Genomic DNA, 16,447 nt, shown 5'->3' with positions numbered 1-16,447 from the left:
TTTTTGCCCACATTATCAAATTATGCATTTATTTTATCAGAGGCTAAAGGCAAGAAAATAGAAATAGGCAATAGGCAGAATGTTCACTTTTCCTATCTTATACTTAAGCACCTAGGTTTTTTTTTTTCTCCAATCTGATTATTATTTGTATAGTTTTGTCATATACCCACTGGCTTTGGATCATTGAATAGGATTGGTGTTCATTATTTTGACATAGAATTAATAATACATTATGGATCTGCTATATGTTAGGTAGTATTCTAGGCTTTGGGCATAAAGGGACAGGGGTGATATTCAGAGTATTTACCATTCACTACAACACAGGCACCAACCAATCACAATAACCATAGCACTGGATTCAGGGTCTCAAGGATCTCCCCCCCACCCCGCATCTTTTATACTGTATCAGGCTTTGATGCTTTTGTTGCTGAATTTTGGTGGTGGTGGTGGTAAGACAGGGCCTTGGAGTTAAGGGCAGTGACTGCTTACTAGATATTATTTCCGAAGTATTTTTAGTATTTCATCCTTTAAAGCTGTGCTAGTGTCTACTAGCTGAATATTAACTCTGCCAGGAGGTGTCCAGTTCTTTGTAAGAGTCAGAGTTAACCCAGTTTGAGAAGTACTTGATGGATGTATGTAGAAGGTACATAAGGAAAGGACTGCATGAACCTTTCTTGGGAAAACCAGTTAGTGAGCAGAAATTCACCATAGTCGGATTTGAGGAGGAGGTTCCAAGCAAGCTGAGGGGGAAATAGCATTTGCAAAGTCGTAAAAGCCTGAGATAGCATAGAGGATTCAGAGATTAACAAGTAGGAGAGAAGGAAGAAGATGATGTTTTTCTCTGACCCAAGCTTTTTAATCTGAATAAATATATGTTAAAGTCACATTTGTACCTTTGAAATGGCTCTATTTTTGGTAGAGAACTGCTAGACTGCTTAGTTTCTTCTACTATATCTAAAGAATTTTAGGCATTGGGTATGAAGGGAGAATAGGAATTTGTTATAGTTCAGGGCTGTAGTAAACATGGATAGAGCAAGAGTGCAATTAAAACCCCTCTCTCGATTCACAGAGATGCTTCTAATGAGCAAACACAAATTCAAACAGATTGCGGATGGTAGTTCTTTTAATGACATAAAACTGTTGCCTATAAGGCTTTCTGGCTGGCATCATGAAACTTAATTTTGCTTAATGGCTATGGAGGCCTACAAATTCAGATGTGCAGAAAATGCAGTAAATTACTGGCCTGTCAGATTCCTGTTGCCTGTCATCTTTTATCTCAGTAGCAGCTTTTGTTTCCAGACTGTCAGGAGCAAGTATGGGGACCCCTTCAAGGTTTTATTTGTATATGCTTGAATGATTCAATTCAGAGCCATCTAAATATAGCAAACTGACAACAGTGAAATGATGTATCTTCTGATACTTGTGTAATTTAGGGAATACATGTATGGATCTCTCTTCTAATTTCTGAGAGCTCTTGAAATATGTCAAGTGTTTATTGTGGTGTAAGTTCTGCTTTTATTGCCAGAGTTGATGACTCGCACCTTTGAAATATAATGAAGTCACATGGACAGCAGAGAAAATATTTTCTCTGTGACTGCTCAACTCAGTGAATGATTTGAAGGCATCCACTGTGTGCCAGGAATTGTGTGGAATACAAAGGTGAAAGAAACTGGGATTTTTCTGGGTATCAAATTATGTGATTTTTCTTCTTCAAGTTATATTTAGTAAAAATGATTGTCTTGATGGGTGTGTGTGTGTGTGTGTGTGTGTGTGTAGTGTTGCAACAAAGGGTGCAATAAAGGTTTGACTGACTTCTGAGCAGTTTCCTACAAAGATGGTTTTGAAATGTGGTTTAAGTGTTTGGTTGGCTTCATTTTTACATTATTCAGTTAATGTTATTTATTTTCTGTCTACTTTTTGTTACTCTGAATAGTTAGAAAGGAGGAGTACTTTAAGTGAAATGTATATTATATCCCAATATTAATTCCTCAAGCATTTAGAGAGCATCTACTAGGCCCTAGGCATGGAGTGAACAGAATAGCAGAGGTTGGTATTCATAGAATAAAATTACTCAGTAAAAAGGGAACCAAAATAATCAAAAAGTAAAAACTTCCAGCCCTTTTGGTGTGGTTAATTTTGTGAAAATAACAGATTCAGCCTTAAATGCACAGGATTTATATTTGGTTTTGCAGAGTTTTGCTGTTGTTCACAAAAGTTATCTGAAAACTTAAGCAAGGCATGGACTGTCTACTTTGAGTACTGATTACCTTAGCCAGCATATTTCCATCTATGGTTTTGGTAACCTTTTCCATATCATGGGTGGCCCAACTACTAGGGAAACAAAAAGACAGTGAGTATCCTTGCCATCACACATTGTCCGTTTTGTACCTTTATTCATTCTACTTCCTAGAACACCACCTTTTCCTCTCTCTATCCTTTAAAGTCATTTTTTTTTTAAAGTTTGGAATCTTGTGGATATTCATTTATCTAACTGCCAGAATTTAGTGGTTTCTAGATGTAGGCTCTATTTTATTTTATAGAATTCGATCTCGTAGGCAACTCTCTTATTATATTCGCAGTTCCCCACATTGTCTAATTTTAAGGTACTTGCAAGTATAAAACCATTGCTATAGGATAGGTGTTTAGCTTTTATAACTTAAATTTAATATCCAACTAATATAATATAAGCAAGTACTTGCTCCCTGCACCATTATGATCTTGCTCTGTGGTCCAAAGTTGTTGTTGTTGTTGTTGTTTTAATGATTGTGAAATATATGTAACATAGAATTTATCATCTTAGCTATTTTAAAGTACGTAGTTAATTCGGGTTATGTATAATCACAATGTTGTGCAACCAATCTCAAAAGCGTTTTTTTTTTTTTTTTTTTAAATGTCTATTAACATCTTATTCAGAGACTTTCCTAAAGGCTTAACCTGAACATTTCCCTCAGAGGTTACATTTTACCAGGAATTTCTGTTTGGGGATATTTATCTTTTACTTTTTTGTGTATCTGAACTGTGTTTCCTATTGGATTGTAAGCTGAGGGTGTTTTGAATTGAGCATCAAGGATGGTAGGAATTTGGGTTGGTGGAGAAGGGAGGAGCTGCCCCTAGGAGAGAAACTGTATAAATCTAGGTCCTCAGGACCAAAAGAACAAGGTACTTTTTCAGGAATGTTAAGTAGACTCATTTGCTTATTTTGCTTACATGAGTAGAGTAGAAGGAGATGAAGCTGAGAAAATAGGAAATGACACTCGATGCTGAGTTGGTCAGATATGAAGATTATCAGTGCGTCAGTTTGGTCAGTTGATTATTCTCAGGTAGGAAGGGCTCAGTGGAGAGTTGAAGAGAGTGGACTTACTCTTACTATACCTTTCTTATATTCTTAGATTACCCCACTAGAAGAAAAGGGGGCCAATGTTGTGATAGGATGTAAAGCACATTGGGTTCAAGAGACAGTAGACCTGGAAGGTTGTCATTTCTGGGCTTTAAGTGACCTTTGTAACATGATGGAGAAGAAGGATGGTCTTAGCTGCCTTCTGGTTCTAATATACTGTGATGCCATGGCACACTTTAAATCTCTGGGTTAGAGCTGCCACTAAGACCTGTTTCACCCATTTATGAATTGTTTAGTTCAGAGGGCTGCAAACTTTTTCTGTAAAGGGTGAGATAGTAAACGTCTTAAGTTTTGTGACTACCGCCTCTGTTGCATATTATTTTTTGTTTTTTCACAACATTTTTAAAAATGTGAAAACCATTCTTAGCTCAAGGGCCAGGCAAAACAGGCATGGCTGATTTTGGCCTCCAGGCTGTAGGTTGACTCTTTAGTTGGCTGGGGCCAGTTACTACTTAAGGTTTCTAGAATTAGAAATCAAGACCAGCATTGTGATAGTGTTTTCCCTCCATTTTTATGGACTACTTATAGGTCATTTTTTTCTAAGAGTCAGGAAACTAATGTATATTAAGAATTCTCCATCTTTTTTTTATAGTCTAAATATTGTGTGTCAGATTATGTCCTTTATTTCTAAGTGCTTGAAAACTCATCTTTATTGTCTGTATTCTGATTAACACACATATATTTCCTGTGTTATATCCTTAATTTCTAAGGCTATTTTACTCATATTTACTAGCTATTCTTTGATAAACACATGTTCTAGTACTCTTAAGGGTTATTAGTAAAAATAATGTATTTATTTGTATCTCATTTTAAACTATGAACAATTTAATACATTTTGGATATAATAAGTTCAAACATCAGGCCTGAGAAAGCAACATATTATACAATTGTAACTTAAGCAGTGATTTCATCTCTATGTCCATTGTTTGAAAATAATTTCTGGATTAGACTCTCCTATACCTTCTCGTCAGTGTTTTGATTCTTATGTGTTACTCCCTACAATGCAGTGGATATCTCAGGTCTTCTTATCATGAGAAGTTAGTGCAGTTTTTGATTTTTATGTTTGTTTTTATTTTATGTGTTTTTTTATGCCCAGCATGGAACCTAATGTGGGGCTTGATCTCACAACCCTGAGATCATGACCTGAGCCAAAATCAAGAGTCAGATGCTTAACTGACTGAGCCACCCAGGGTCCCCTAGTCTTTGATTTTTAACTACTCTCCCCACTGTCTTGAATTTCTGTGCTTTCTGCTAAAACAAATATTTCCTGTGTTATTATCATTTCTTGTTGAATAAAACTTGTTCGTTATATGCCTTGGCTGTTTCTGTTTGATTAATAACATAATACTTTTTGTTCTCTTTGCTTAATGCTTTGTCTTCATTGTCACATTTTTTTCTTTCTAGATTTCACTTATGTTTTTCTACAGTTTCTTAGTTGAAGTTTTGGACACTTTAGCCATTTTTATAGCTGTAAAAATCTTTAATCCTTTAAGTAAATGCTCAGAACTCATAAAATTTTTAATGGTGGTTACCAAGGCATATAATCTTATAAACACATTCATATAATCCAAAACAATGAATTCAAAACACCTGATACAAGTTCATGTTATATAGTTGATAAATGTTCAGTTGTAGAAATTTTAAGCTTATTTTCAGAAAGATTAGTTCAACAAATAATCACTAATGCAGATGGTTCTTAGAAATAATCATGACCTACCTCTTATATGCCAATGTAAGGATTATTTTTAAAAGGCGTGGTTTGTAGATTGTCTGTCAGTGCTTCTACTGACTACAGTGACCACTTGAAAGGCAGGTCTCACTGAACCTTGGGGAAACAGACCCAGTGCAGAAGCATACCTCTGCTGTGTAGGCTGCTGTTTGTACGTGGAGGCCTGCAACAAATACTGAAAGAATAAATTAATAAAACCCCAAACGCATTCTAGGATCAAGCTCTGGTTCTCAGTAAAATAGTATTAAACATAAAGTTTCTCTTAAGCCCCTTTACAATCAGTTCTTTCACATGACCTTCAGCTCCTGTAGCAACTGATCTGCTTTCTGTCTATAGTTTATACATACAGAGAAAAATTGAGCAGACAGTACATAAAGTTTGCATGTATGCCTTTCACAGTTTCCCCTATAAGTCCTTAATTTTAACTATTTCTTATTCTGATTTATTAACTAATCATTTGGACATTTAGTTTGTTATTTTCATTTATTTGCAGTCATAAATGAGCTATGATCTAAGTCTGGATTTTTTATTATTTAGGATAGATTTCTGGAAGAGAAGTTACTAGGTAAGAGGGCTTGAACTTTTTAAGGCTCTTGTGTATTGCTTTCCAGAAAGAGTTTACCAGTTTATACTACCATGAGCAGTATGCAAAGATGCCCATTATATTGCATCGTTATATTATTGTAATATCTATTATGTTACATTACATTGTCATTTGCAGCTCTCAGTATAGTTTACAATATGCTGTAGTAACAAATAATCCCCCAAATCTCATGGTTTAATGCAACAGGTTTTATTTTTTACAACAAAGGTCATGTTACATGTTGAACACATATCAGCAGGTGGTATTCTCTCTTGGAGTTACTTAGTGAATCACCCTGATCAAAGCTCCTTTGGTTACTTGTTTTCGTAATTACTGTAGTGGGTAGGTCTTCCGGTTGTGTACTGGTTCCTAAAGCTTATTCCTGCTGATGTTTCATATCATGTTTACGTACACCTTAGTGACTAAAGCAAGTCAATGTAGCCACACCCAAGTTGAAACAAGGGCAGTGAAGTGCAATCCTACAGTGAGTCTGGGAAGGAGGAGAACTGGGATAGCACTGCACTTGATCTTAGCCAAAAGGCCAAGAAGCTATTGGGATAGCACTAATGACTAACATCTTAAAAAACAACTCTAATTTCACTGATGGAAAATGACATTTCATTTTAATTATATTTTCTTTTCCAATGTAGATAAACATTTTTCATAGTTTTTTCACCAGTTTTATTTAACATTTCCTTTTATTTAAGCTCTATAAAATATACTCTTGGTTTACTTTTATATTTCCAGATTTTTGTATTCTGTTTTTTTGTGAGGATGGGAAGTCATGATGGTGGGATTATTATAGGGAGTACAGACTTTTAGAAAATGCCTTTTCTTTTGAAGACTTGAACTGGTGAAAGGAAAATGTCTTTCTTGGATTGATCTTCCCCTCATGCCCCTAGCCCCATTAGTATAGTATATATTTTGTTAAGTGTAGTTAAAGGCAATACAGGGACACCTAGGTGGCTCAGCTGGTTAAGTGTCTGCCTTTGGCTCAGGTCATTGTCCCAGGGTATTGGGATAGAGCCCCACATCAGTCTTCTTTCTCCTCAGGGAGCCTGCTTGTGTTCTCTCTTTCTCCTACAATCAATAAATAAAATCTTAAGGAAAAAAAAAAGGCAATAGAGAGTCTGGCAGAATTAAGATTCTTGATGTTCTATAGATTTGTAAAACACAAACAAAAGTTTAATGAGTAAATGATCAAGTTAGGGTTCTACTGAAAAAATTAAGTTCCCTTCTCAGATTTAGTTATATTGACCATGTCTTTTTTTCTTCTTCTCCTTCTCCTTTTTTTTTTTTTTTTTTCAATTCAGGTATCTGCCTGAACTGGAACTCATGCTGTAGACATTTCTTTGTGGATTCATCTAAAAATCTGAGGTGAGATATTCTTTTAATGTATTTGCCTTATAAGATATATTTTATAATGAGAGAGAATTATTTTTGGAATATTTAAGGCAGTGCCAACTGTTTTTTCCTATGAGAATTTAATGGGTAAATATTATTTATTACAAAGTTTACATATATAGCATGCTTATTTTTAGTTTGTAGGACATTTGATTGAAGGAAATGAAGTTGGTTCTGATGGTTAGAGTAGTTTTGAGTGAATTTTTCCATTTAATTCCAAAGGAATTTTTCTCTTATACTTTTATATTTTAAGACAGAGTTCACACTGCTAGTCTGACACACATTTGGGAATGATATTGGCATTATAGTCTGATATAGTCTCATCACTAATAGTGTATTTCCATACACTAGCAATGAACAATTCAAAAATAAAACAATTTCATTACAATAGCATCCCAAAACTAAAGTGCTTAAGAACAAATTTAGAAAAAGTAGGAGATATACACTAAAAATTATAAAACACCATTATAAGAAATGAACACATAAGTAAATGGAAAGACCTCCAGTTCACAGACTAGAGAACACACTATTATAAAATCTCCAACTTGATTTACAGATTCATAATACAAATTCAAAACAATCCCCATCAAAATCCAGCTGGATTTTTTTTGGTAGAAATTGACAAGCTGATCCTAAAATTCATATGGAAATGCAAGGGATCCAGAAGAGCTAAAATAATCTTCAATAGGAAGCACAAAGTTGGAGAACTCATATTTCATGATTTTAAAACTTCCTGGCATAAGGAGAAATCTATAAATCACTGGAATAGAACTGAAAGTCCAGAAACCTAACCTTACATTTACAGCAAATGATATTCTTCAAGAGTGCCAAGATAATTCAATGGTCTGTGACAACTGGATATCTGAACCCTCTACCCCAAACCACACACAAAAATTAACTAAAAAAAAAATTAACACAAAAATCAACTCAAAAATTAACTCAACTTGGGTATCTCAATTGGTTAGGCATGACTCGCTCTCAACACAGGTCATATGTGGGTCATATGAGGGTCATGAGATTTAGTCCCACATCAGGCTTCACACTAGGCATGAAGTCTGGAATCTGCTTGGGATTCTCTCTCTTCGTCTTTCCTCTACCCACCCCCCCAAAAAAGTTAACTCAAAATGGATCACAGACCTATATTGAAGAGCTCATATTTAGAAGAAAATATGAGTAAGTCTTCATGAACTTAGATCAGGCAATGGTTTCTTAGATATAACACCCAAAGCACAAACAACAAAAGAAAAATAGATAAAAATTAAAAACATTTATTCTTCAAAAGACAATACCAAGAAAGTAAAAAGACAGTTCGCAGAATGGGAGAAAATACTTGTAAATCACGTATTTTATAAGTGACTTGTATCCAGAATATCTAAAAAAAAATCTTACAATAAAAGAGGAAACAACATAATTTTTAAGTGGGCAAAGGATTCAAATAGATATTTCTCCAAAAGAAGATATATAAATGGCCAATTAGCACATGAAAAGATATTCAATATCATTATTCATTAAGGAAACATAAATCAAAACCACAATGAGAGTGATGAGAGTGGACATCCTTGTCTTGTTCCTTAGGGTGAAAGCTCTCAGTCCTTCAGCATCAAGTGTGATGTTACCTGTGGTTTTTTGGTAACTGTCCTTTGTCATGTTGAAGTAGGTTCCTTTTATTCCTAGTTTGTTGACTTTTTTGCCATGAAGGAGTTAACATTTATTGAGAAATCAATGTAAGCCAGGTCTTGTGCTCGTGCTTTATAAATAGTATTTAATTTTCATTATAGTCCTGTGAGATAGACTTATTTTACTTTTATTCAGTTGGTAAGTGGTAGAATAAGATTGGTTGGTTTCAAAACTTGTGTGCTCAACCATTATCCATCAAATTCCCTATACAGACTATGTTGATTTATACATGTGCCTTTGTCCATGTTGGTTTCCTCCTCCTAAAATGCACACTCCCTCTCCTTCCCCTTTACAAACCTACCATAGCATTTTGTACCTGTCTCTATCATAGTACTTCTTCACTGTGTTGTGACAGTTTGCATTGATTTCACTCATTTTAGAGTCTTTGCTTGAAGTCAGGGACTTTGTCATACTTGTTTTTGAATCTTCACTGCATAATAGATAGGAAAGAGATGTGTCACAGAAGTCAAGGGATTTGAGAGTTTCAGGAGGGTGGAAGCAGTCAGCAGTGTCAAGTACAGCAGAGAGATGAAGTAAAATAAGGTTCACAAAATGCCTTACCTATAGGTTTCATCTTAAATGATTTCAGCAAGAGTGTTTTTAAGTAGCAGTGGGGACTGAGCAAGATTGTGGTAGATTTGAGAAGTGAATGGGAGATGAAGAGACTGCCTCAGGTAGAGACTGTCCCCACTCCTGTGAGAGTTTAACTGTGAAGGGAAGAATGAATTTAGGATCCTGCCTAAAGGGGAATGTAAGATAATTTTTTTTAAAAGGGAGGGGCTTGAGCATGCATCTATACAGAGGTGGCAGGAGAAAGGACAAGTTAAGAGCAAGCTTGTAGAAGTAGAAAGAGGACTAATAGAATAGGCTTTCCTGTAGAGACAGGAAATAGCCTAAGAACACAAGATTTGCCTGGAATGGCCTCTTCCTTCTGAGGAAAGGAGATACCCGTGGATGTAGTCCAGAGGTAAATATATGGATGTGAATTAGGAAATATAGGGAGTTCCCCCTTTTTCCTGGAGTAGAAAACAAAGTTGTTGGCTTTGGGATATTGTGGTTGTTGATGTTGTGCAAGTAGGCAAGAAGAGTGAGATGTGGAGTTTGAGGGGAGTGATGAAGATTTAGAATATCTGCCATAAGGCATGGGAGAGATTGCTTACAAGAAACATGAACATTGTTTGAGGCCCTCTTTCTCCTCTGTCTCCATGGAAATTGCCAAAGCAACTATATAGTCAGAAATAATCCAGAGGGTACAAAAGGATTTACAGTGAAAAGTTACTCTTCCCTTCACTTTTGATCCCCTGTTGCTATTTTCAGAAGGAAGTACCATTTACAATTTATTTACTTTCAGATTGTTTTTATAAATATACATATAAATATATATGGAATTTATTTTAATCCATGAGAATTTACTGTTTTACTTCTTCCTTTTTCAGTATACTGCTGTATCTTGGAGATCTTTCCATATAGTTAGACCTACTTCATTCATGTTTACAGCTGCAGGATATTTTGTATATGAATATTGTATCAGTTATGTAACCTGCATTTCAATGGATTACAGTGTTTACTCCCATATAAGTCATGTTGAATGAATAAATTCTTCCTTTAAATAGTAGAAAATCATCATAATACCTTAATTCTGTGCTTTAATCTTGTATTTATTCTATACATACACCTATTGAACAAGCGGATCATAAGTATATACCAAAACTGAGTTGTCTTTAAAATATAAAGATATCTTAAATATTCAAAAGTGAAACCTTATGGTCAATTTATTTCTGGTGTTGAGTGATGAGCATCTTAATTTTAGGGATTTTGTTGACAAATGCATTTACCTACATAATCCAAACCTGTATAACATGCAAAACATTTTTATGACTCTTTAAGTTCCTTAAGACTCCTTGACATTCTCTCCTCTTACCAGAGCAAACCACTTTTCTGATTTCTGTCACTATTTTTTTCCATTTAAATTCTTGTTTTTTATTTAGCTTTATGGAGATAAAATTTCACATAACATTGTATAAGTTTAAAGTATACAATGTGATAATTTGATACAGGTATGTGTTATAAAATGGTTACCAAAATAAGGTTAGTTAACACATTCATTATTTAACATAGCTTTGTGTGTGGGGTGGTAAGAGGTGGGGAGACTATTAATATCTACTCTCTTAGCAACTTCCATGCCTACAACACAGTATTGTTAAATTACCATTAATTTAGTTGCTGTGCTATGTTTCATTGCCAGAACTTACTCATCTTTTAACTGGAAGTTTATTTATTAATTTTCTTAGTGATTACAGTCTTTAAACAATTATTAATTAATTATTATTATTATTTTTATTAACATATAATGCATTATTTGTTTCAGGGGTACAGGTCTGTGAATCATCAGTCTTACACAATTCATAGCACTCACCATAGCACGTACCCTTCCGATTGTCCATCACCAAGCCACCCTATACCTTCTCACCTCCAACCCCCCCAACCCCCTCCCCAAGCAGCCCTCAGTTTGTTTCCTGAGTTTAGAAGTCTCTCATGGTTTGTCTTTCTCTGGTTTCATCTTATTTCATTTTTTCCTCCCTTCCCCTATGATCCTCTGTCTTGTTTTTCAAATTCCTCATATCAGTGAGATCAAATGATAATTGTCTTTCTTGGATTGACTTATTTTGCTCAGCATAAAACCCTCTAGTTCTATCCACATCATTGCAACTGGCAAGATTTCAATTTTTGATGGCTGCATAATATTCCTGTGTGTGTGTGTGCGTGTGTGTGCACCACATCTTCTTTATCCATTGATGTGTTGATGGACATTGGACATCGAGGCTCTTTCCATAGTTTGGCTACTGTGGACATTGCTGCTATAGACATTGGGGTGCACATGCCCCATCAGATCACTACATTTGTCTCTTTAGGGTAAATACCCAGTAGTGCAGTTGCTGGGTTGTAGGGTAGCTCTATTGTCAACTTTTTGAGGAACCTCCATACTGTTTTCCAGAGTGGCTGTACCAGCTTGCATTCCCACCAATAGTGTAGGAGGGTTCCCCTTTCTCCTTATCCTTGCCAACATCTGTGCACCACCCTTGCCATGGACCAGGCTAAGTAATCTGCTCGGTTTTGCTGTTGGTAGCTTTTGTTCCCTGAAAGCTATCCTTACAGCTTTGGAGGAGAAGAATGGAAATGGCAACCTCCCAGTCTTCGATCCGGAGGACCCGAGAGCTCAGGGCCCCACTCCTCAGTGCACCCTCAGAGAAAAGCAATCAGTCTCTCCCGTCTCCTTGGTCTCCGGCTGCACTCCGAGATCTGGCTGCACTCCGAGCTCACAAATGTTGTGACTGAGCATTTCTGTCTCTGGTGCACAACCCTGTTTGGAGTCTCCAAACCTAGCAGCTTCCTGCAGTGTGCTCCTGTTTCACTCCTCCCAGGGGAGAAAGGGTAGTCTTCCCGAATCTGCTGCTTGTTGGGTCCCTATTCGAAGAGTAGTGGTCTGACTATGCCAAGGATCACTGTTTAAGGCAACCCTGAGCTGTGAGCTCACTCCTCAGCTCCGTCTCCAGCCAGCTTCCCAGCTCTGATACCTGGGAGCTTTGCCGCACTCAGACACCTCTGGTCTTCCTGTGACACTGAGGGTCCTAAGACCACACTGTCCCAGCAAGGGTTCCACCTTCCACCCACTTTCCCCTTAGCCACTGGAGTGACGTCTCTCTGCAGAGCAGACATCTAATAAAAGCTCACTTTTGTGCTCCACTGCTCTACTGCTTGCTGGGAGTTGAACCCTCCCCCATCGGTCTGTCTTCCCAAGTATCTCCTTGGATTCACTTCTCCACATGTCCTACCTTCCAGAAAGTGGTTGCTTTTATGTTCATAGAATTGCTGCCATTCTTCTCTTCGATCTCCTGTTGAGTTTGTAGGTGTTCAGAATGGTTTGATAACCAACTAGCCAAATTTCTGGGACCAGATGAAATTTAGATCTCCTACTCCTCCGCCATTTTGCTCCTCCCACCTGTCACTTTTTTTTTTTTTCAAAGAAATTCATCTGTTTTCACCTTACCGACTTCTTTCTTCCCATTCTCTTTTTAATGTCTTTTTTAAAAAGTTGTAAAAGATAACAAATTGATCATCTTAACCATCTCTCAGTATACAGTTCAGTGGTATTAAGCACTTTAAGAATGTTGTGCATTTGTCACCAACATCCATCCCCATAATTCTTTTTCATCTTGTAAAATGAACTCTATATGCAGTAAGCAATAAATCCCCATTTTTATCTTCCCCCAGTCTCTGGCAGGTATCAGAACTACTTTCTGTTTTTATGATTTACATTTCTCTCAGTACCTCATGTGGTCAGAATCATACAGTATTTGTCTTTGTAAGTGGCTTTTTTATTTAGCATCATGTCCTCAAGATTCATCCATGTTGTAGCAAATGGAACAATATTCTTCCTTTTTGAGGTTGAATGATATTCCATTGTGTGTTTATACCACATTTTGCTAATACATTCATCTGTCCATGGATAATTGGTTGCTTCCATGTTTTGGCTATTGTGAAAAATACTCCTGTGAGTGGGGTGTACAAATATCTCTTTGGGACCCTGTTTTCAATTCTTTTGGGTATATACCCAGAGGTGAAATTGCTGGATCATATGGTAATTCTATTTTTAATTTTTGAGGAACTATCATGCTGTTTTAAACAACAATGGTATCATGTAACATTCCCCAACAACACACAGTTCCAATTTCTCCACATCCTTATCAGCTTTTTTTGTTTTCTGGGATGTGTCTGTGTGTGTGTGTTTTGTTTGTTTTAATATTAGCTATCTGACTGGATATGAGGTGGTATCTCATTGTAGTTTTGATTTGCACTTCCCTAGTGATCAGTGATATTGAGCATCTTTTCATGTGCTTACTGGCCATTCATATATCTTCTTGGAGAAGTATCTATTCAGGTCTTTTGCCCATTTTTGAATTGGGTGGTTTTGTTATTGTTGGGTTTTAGGAGTTCTATTTTCTGGATATTAATATCTTTCAGATACATGATTTGCAACTATTTTCTCCTATGCTGTGGCCTTTTATTTTACTCTGTGGATAGTGTCTTTTGATGTGCAAGATTTAAAAATTTTCATGAGGTCGGGCACCTGGGTGGCTCAGTGGGTTAAGCCGCTGCCTTCGGCTCAGGTCATGATCTCAGGGTCCTGGGATCGAGGCCCGCATCGGGCTCTCTGCTCAGCAGGGAGTCTGCTTCCCTCTCTCTCTCTCTGCCTGCCTCTCCATCTACTTGTGATTTCTCTCTGTCAAATAAATAAATAAAATCTTTAAAAAAAAATTTTTCATGAGGTCCAATTTGTCTTGATTTTTGTTACCTGTGCTTTTGGTGTATCATATCCAAGAAATCACTGCCAAATGCAATGTCTTTAAGCTTTTGTCCTATGTTTTCTTCTAAGAGTTTTATTGTTTTAGGTCTTAGGTTTAGATATTTGATGCATTTGGAATTAAGTTTTATACATGTTGTTAAGTATGGGTCTGGCTTCATTCTTTTGCATGTGGATACCCAGTTTTCCCAGCACCACTGTTAAAAAGACTTTCTTTTTCTCATTAATTGCTTTGATGACTTTATCAGAAATCAGTTAGCTGTATATGTGTATGTGTATTTCTGAGTTCTGTCTTGTTTAATTGACATTTTTTTCCTCTTTGCTGATACTATGCTATATCGATTACAGTAGTTTAATGATAAGTTTTGAAGTGAAATGGTAGAAATTCTCCAATTTTGTTCTTCTAAAGATTTGTTTTGACTCTTCTAGGTCCTTTGTATATTCATACATAGTTCTCTATGGGGATATTGGGGTTAGCTTTTCATTTTCTACAAAAACATCTGTAGATTTTACTTGACACCCATGTTCACTTCACAGATCAATTAGGAGAAGATAGACATTTTAATATTGTAAACATGTTATCATTGTCCATTTATTTAGATCATCTTTAATTTCTCAAGAGCCATAATTATTATTTTCTTTTTGTGTACATATTTTGCACTTTGATTTTTTAAATGCTATTATGACATTTTAAAAGTATTTCATTTCCACTGTTGATTACTAGTATGTAAAAGTATAACTGAATTTTATATATTGGCTGTTGTTCTATTAGCTTTGTGGGGGTTTTTTGTTTGTTTTGTTTTATTTTGATTCTCTAGGCTTTGTTATACAATTACGATGTGTATGTAAGTAAAGACAGTTTTACTTCTTCCTATCAACCTGTATTTTTTTTTTTCCTTGCTTCATTTTACTGACTAGAACCTCTAGTATAGTATTGAATAGAAGTGGTGAGAGCAGATGTCCTTGGCTTGTTCCTGAGTTTAGGAAGAAAGTTTTCAGACTTTTACCATGAAGTATCCTCAGGTTGAAGAACCCTTTCTATTCACTTGCTGAGAGGGTTTTTTACTTTTTTCTTTTAATCATAAATGGATGGTATTGTATTCTGATTGTGGTGTTAAAAGGATTTTTTAAAGGATTTTTAAAAAGGCGTTATAATCATGACTTATACAGATACAAAATGAACGCTTGTCAGATGTTTAACTCACTAGTTAATGAGGAAACTAGTAAGATGTTAGTTCAAAGGCAGATTTGAAGAGTCATTTTTTGTATGCAGTAAAGGAATGCTGAAATGAATTTTTCAGATGGATGCAAAAACTGGACAATTATCACTTGTAATCCACTGGACACAACTAATTTGCTCCTTTGTGCTAAAAAATAGTCCACATTATTATCCACTTTCTACAGTTTTTAAATTTAAAAATTGCTCAAAGACAATGAAAGGTAGAGGTAAGGAATGTCTGAACTAGAGAGAACTGTAGGCGGCCTTTTCTTTTTTGGTCTGTTTTCAAAGCTTTTTGTTTTTATTGACAAAGAATTTTGCTTTGAGTTTCCATGATCTCCAGTGATGTTGAACATTGTTCATACGTTCATTGGTTATATGCATATGTTCTGATGTTAAATGCTTCTTCAGTCTCTCTTGTCCATTTTTCTGGCCATTTTGGCAGGAATTGGAGCCAGCATAAAGTTTTTCTTAGCTTTCACAGACTTCCCTTACATAGTTAACAGGTGACTTTAATCTGACAAAAAAATGAGTTCGTTCAAGATTCCTCAGTCATCTGCAAAACTTCTTTCGTGCTGTGTCTGAATAGAGGCTGTGTAGAGGGGAGGCTGGCTGTAGCAAAGAATCCCACAGAATCTTTCTGATCATCCAATGGTGTTTCACTGAATGTTCACCCAGCCCTGGCTGCCTTTTTGGATAGGTGGGGTCACTTACTTCTAAGAGGGTCTTTGACTTAAAGTGGCTCTCCTTCTGCTTAGTAATGTTACTTTAAATTCTAATTCCAGACCGTTATTCTTGCTCAAATGTCCCATGAATCTCTAAGTATTATATTGCATCTTTCATGTAAGTTTTGTATTCTTCTTATAATGAGTTGATGTTAAAATTTATTGTTAAGTTACTTACATCAAAGAAACTCTCTTCTCCAAGAGAATGTATTACATTTATCCTGTCGTTTTGCTTATTGCCTGCTGTATCTACGCCCCCGCAAAAGAATTAGTCTGCCATACAATGCTACCTTCCGTGATAAACCCCAGTGTTGTACTTATTTTCCTTTTTTCCTGTGATTTCAGAGAAGA

The 16,447-nt window shown here is 36.0% G+C and overlaps 1 protein-coding gene across 3 annotated transcripts in view; it reads left to right on the top strand.

The window, feature by feature from the left end:
• PEAK1 (pseudopodium enriched atypical kinase 1) overlaps nt 1–16,447 on the top strand; it is a 312,205-nt gene that overhangs the window by 40,464 nt on the left and 255,294 nt on the right. For all 3 annotated transcript variants that reach the window (XM_059371768.1, XM_059371770.1, XM_059371769.1), the window contains exon 2: nt 7,023–7,086. The gene's annotated coding sequence lies outside the window, so the exon portion shown is untranslated. The remainder of the gene's footprint in view (nt 1–7,022; nt 7,087–16,447) is intronic.

Source organism: Mustela nigripes, chromosome 13 (assembly GCF_022355385.1).
Source record: "Mustela nigripes isolate SB6536 chromosome 13, MUSNIG.SB6536, whole genome shotgun sequence".
Taxonomy (NCBI): Eukaryota; Metazoa; Chordata; class Mammalia; order Carnivora; family Mustelidae; genus Mustela; species Mustela nigripes.
The sequence above is the reverse complement of the archived record's forward strand: the minus strand, read 5'-3'. Positions and strand labels throughout refer to the sequence as shown.